This window comes from Sorex araneus, chromosome 6 (assembly GCF_027595985.1).
Source record: "Sorex araneus isolate mSorAra2 chromosome 6, mSorAra2.pri, whole genome shotgun sequence".
Classification (NCBI taxonomy): Eukaryota; Metazoa; Chordata; class Mammalia; order Eulipotyphla; family Soricidae; genus Sorex; species Sorex araneus.
The window spans coordinates 45,903,274-45,908,237 of record NC_073307.1 but is presented as its reverse complement, the minus strand read 5'-3'; positions in this window follow the sequence as shown (position 1 = coordinate 45,908,237).

Below are 4,964 nucleotides of genomic sequence, written 5' to 3'. Positions count from 1 at the left end.
GACATTCTTTCTGATTTCAAGAGACTTACATTTGATGTTAACTTACCCTCTCAAAAAAAATAATGAAGAATCTGATAATAATATGATAAGAATTAGAAAGAAAACAGACTTCCCGACAAGGAAAGTCTAGAGTTAAGTCTATTTTATACAGGCTATTTTATATAGTGAAGGAGATAGTCTAAACCTAAATGATAATGAAGAACCAGCACTGTGAAGAAAACAGGGAAACTAGGGGGGCAGAGTGATAGATAAGGTGTTTGCCTTGCACGCGGCTGACCTGGGTTTGATTTCCATTATCACATATGGTCCCCTGAGCACAGTAAGGAGTAATCGCTGAGTGCAGAACGAGGAGTAACCCCTGAGAATCATTGGGCGTGACCCCAAAAGCCAAAAAACTCTCACTACCTTCACACACACACACACACAACAAAAACGAAAAAACAAAATCAGAGAAACTATCTCCTTGTAGGAGATAATAGTGTATTTAAAGATACTAAAGCAAAAAAGGACTCTGTACATTGTAAAATATCAGGAAAATGTGGCTGAAACATATTTAGCACATGAAGCTGTAACTATCTCAAGTGTGTAAATTGGAAATCGTATTTAGGAGGGTTTATGGAACATCCCAGTACCATTTAATGGACACAGGACACAATCCATGGTCTTCTCTCCTTGAATGCTGAATCTTGTTGACTTTCAAGTATTTTAAAAATAGCAACCCTTCCCACGTAAAATATCATATTATAACCTACTGTACAAAACAAATTAAGGGACACTTCTCTCCTGAAGTTCAAGTTGGAAATCAGAATTTCCAACTGCCACACCATCTTTGGTTTCACCCAATGAAAGGGAAAGTCAAGACTGCAGTAATTTTTTTGGTTAGCACAGTCACATTTTGAGGAATCTACATATATTTTTGGAAGAATATCAGAAGTGTTATTAGTCAAGAATACAGTGTATTCTCAAAAAATGGTACTGTTTGAGGCTTGGTGTTTTTACTTACATATTGGCGAAACAGAACACACAGGAATTAGGATATGTAACATTATTAGAGGCACATAATGGACTGGTTCTCAGAGAGCATGTAGGGTTCTTTAGCTTAGATTTCTTTTGATAATAACTGCATGAAAATTCCTAAAATAAAATTCGCAGGTCAAACTCTATTCTATAATGATATCTTAATGACTTCTAAGTACTTAGTGCTATATTTTGTGCAGAGAGGAGATAATAATGAAATATGTCTTCATTTAAACATTAAACAGCAAAAACTTATTTTAAATTCAGTGTCTGGAGTCTTTAGGATATCCACTTTGTAAAGAAACTGAGTCTATGCTGTCTATAATTCTTGGCTGAATAGTGTAATGCATAATGTGTAATTTGGTTAAAATTGGTTAAATATTAGCAATATTAGCAATTTATTAGCAAGGGCCTCATATTATTAAAACTAATAGAATACTGTACAGTTAACATAGGGAAATTAAGATGTTTAGAAAGCAATAAACTTACCTTAACTTTGTTTTTTCCAAAAATATCTGAAACAAAAGTATTTAGAAAATAAAATAAATAAAGCAATGTAGTGCTGAGAAGCAATACAGTGTTGAGATGTGAACAAATTGGATTTCAAGTTATTATATATAAATTACTAATGACAAAACCACAAGGAAATTTGTGACTCCATCATAAAAGGCTTATCTGGACATACCCACTTCCACATCCTGTTCACCCTATTTACTTCCTCTGATTCTTGAGACACAATATCTTTCCTTAGAGTTCAACTTGGCTCACGCCTATGCAGGAGAAATTTATGCCCAAGTTTCATTCTTAGAGATGTATCTGAGTACTTATGGCTCCTCAGAGGTTGTGTGGACCCATTTTAGAGGAATATGTAGGTATCCGTAAGTCATCCTGGCTCTCTGGTGACAGAATCTTAGATTTCTGCTTTCATTTTTATTGTTTCTTAGTTTGAATATCTTTCCCAAACTCTGCTTTTAGAAGTTTCATTCCTTTGAATTCTGTCAACTCACCCAAACTATCAGTTTTTAACATCTTATATATTCTATTTCACTTTCTTAACTTTTTTGCCGCTGCTGCTCTCTTTATCTCAGTCTCTGCCAATATACTATTCTTGCCAGCACATTTAATTTTACATCAAAACCTTCTCCTGGTGGTGTCATATTGCTGTTTAATCAAAAATAACTCCATTATTTCTTGAGACTTGATATTGTTGTCCCAAATTTCAAGAGTAAGTAACTTCAGAAAGTCCTGCTTCTATAAACAGTACATGTGAGAGAACATGAGTGGAAAAGATTAGAAATGAGAGATAAAATTATGAACTAAAATGTCCAAATAATTTGTAAAATATTTACATCTAGATCACCCCTAAAATATTTGATCACACTTAAAAGCTCTAATCAGAATGTATAGTTTTTAACTATTAAAAAATTGCATTACTCATTTTAGACCAGAAAGTGATTTCTTCATCTCTGACAGAAATTTATGTCTTAAAAATTCCTACGTGTAGAAAAGTTATTGTTGGTATGATGACTTCCCTTGGAGATAAAATTTCTATTGTTATTTAACTAATCCTTACATGAGAAATAGCCAGTAGCCAAGATAGTCACAAATAAAGTCTTCATCTTTTCCATAAGGAACAATTCAGCTCATCTACCCAAGTTCCTTCAATCAAGAATTTCCCATAAAATTATCAGAAGTTCAGTTTTCTTGATGTCCCATTATGAGAACTTTGAACTCCATTATGAGGTCACATATTTTCATACAGAGTCTCATTCACCTTTTAAATTGAGAACCAATAGATTAGGAAACCATAATTTTATAGCAAAAGATTAATTTTTCAGAATAATCTCCTCCCTGATTCCTAAGGGAAATTGTTCAATCCATATACCAATCTCTCTATTATACACACACTGATTCCTACTTCTCACTAGTAAGAATAGCATCTGCTCTCACATTTATCATTATTTATATTAAAGACATACTCAAGAGGTATATATGAAAACTCAAGTCTATAAAGATATGATTGTTGTATATTATCTTGTTTTCATGTCAGGGAAGGAACTTGGAGAGCATGAAAAATCATCAAATCATTAATTTTATTACCATGCTATACTGAAGTTTGCGCTATGAAAAGCTGTCTTCGCAGTAGCAACACCAACTGCAGCTCTGTCATCCTCCACGCCAAGGGCCCAGGCTGGCGCTGGGGACAGGCTCTGGGCGCTGCTGGTGCTGGATGTGCTGAGGAACACAGGTCCCCCACAACGGGAGCACCGAAGCCCTCGAGAGGCCCGGCTGAGGAGACACGAGTGGCGCCTCACCGCCAGTGTGAGTCGGCTCACCTCGGCTCTCCTCGATGACTGGCTTTCTTGATGTCTGGGAATGTTTTGCTTTCTTGATGTATGGGAATGCCTTTCTTTCCTGATGTATGGGAATTGGGAATGTCTCCCTAATTGGAAATGTTTTCTTGATATATTGTTCCTGTATGCTTTTATTGCTTGATGAAATGTCTGAAGTTAGGGGCTGGAGTGATAGCATAGCAGGGTAGGGCGTTTGCCTTGCACGCGGCCAACCCGGGTTCAAATCCCAGCATTCCATATGGTCCCCTGAGCACCGCTAGGAGTAATTCCTGAGTGCAAAGCCAGGAGTAACCCCTGTGCATTGCCGGGTGTGACCCAAAAAGCAAAAAAAAAAAAAAAAGGAAATGTCTGAAGTTATTTCTGCCTTTGGAATTGTTTCTCTGTGTACTTGCTCAGGAGGCCTGTGTGCCCAGGATGGCTATATAAACCCTTGGCTGTAAGCCCTGGGGGTCGACCTCTGACCTCATGCTTCGGCAGGACAGCTCGGCCCCAGCTAGCTGGAATAATAAAGTCTCCGGTGTGTGTTTTGCAATCCTGCTGGATTCTTTGTCTCTCTGAATATTGAAGGGTGGTCTCGATCCTAAGAGCAGCATTAGACATGAAAGCATGAAAGTACACATCTCAAGAGGGGAGATAGGGGTGACACATGTGTTCAGGCATGCTTGGCTACATGGGCACAAGCAGCACAGGGGCTCAGGCAGCATATGCACACGCTTCCTTTATTCGTATTCATATTCCTTTATTTTATAGGGTTTCTCCAACCTGACCCCATGAGGGGCTTCTACCTAGGCAAAAGTCCATTGCTAAGGAGGTTGTAAAGGGGTAGAGTTGGGAGTGGTGACGGTCCTCTTTGAAATTCCTTTCCTGGCCTTTTTTTGTTCCTGATGAAGCTTCTGTCTGAGGGGGGATCCAGTCGCCTCAGGGTCTGTTACAGACTGGCAACAGTTCTCCATGAGGTGAGGGCTATTATTTCCCAGGAAATGTACTGCCATTGCCTTGGGAGCGAGCCTTCCTTATCTGCCTGCCTGCCAACATCATGTTGGGTCCGGAGCCGCAAGAAGCAGAGACGGGCCAGTCTTGCAAGACAAAAGTTTATTCAGACCAACATGCTGGGGCTGCACCTTTAGTAGATGCAGCGATTTGTGCTAGCTAGGGCAGCCTTTTTATAGGGCTTGAGTCCTCTGGGTCAGTCACGTTTGTCACGTAGCCTCGTCCAGAGCCACTTTCTTAGAATTCGTGTGTCCGAAGACATTCTTTCAATCTCCTTGCCCTGCGTCAGGAGTTACTATCTGTAAAGCCGTGGGACCAGAGTCACTATCTGGGCTCTGCGTCAGGGGCGGAGTCGCTACCTGGGGTTTGTCCGGAGTCATCATCTGCTGGGCCGTGGGAATGGAGTCACTATCTGGGCTCCTTGTTTTCAGCAACTCCTTCTGTGAGCGGGTCCCTATCTGTTAGGCACATAGGTGAATTCCAACCCAACCGACAGGCAGATGTCAGGATGTAAGTGACAGGATCCAGGCATAGTACATTGTAATATACAGTTTGGGGGCATAAGCATGGTTACAGAAGCAGAACAAAGCGAGGTTACAAAAG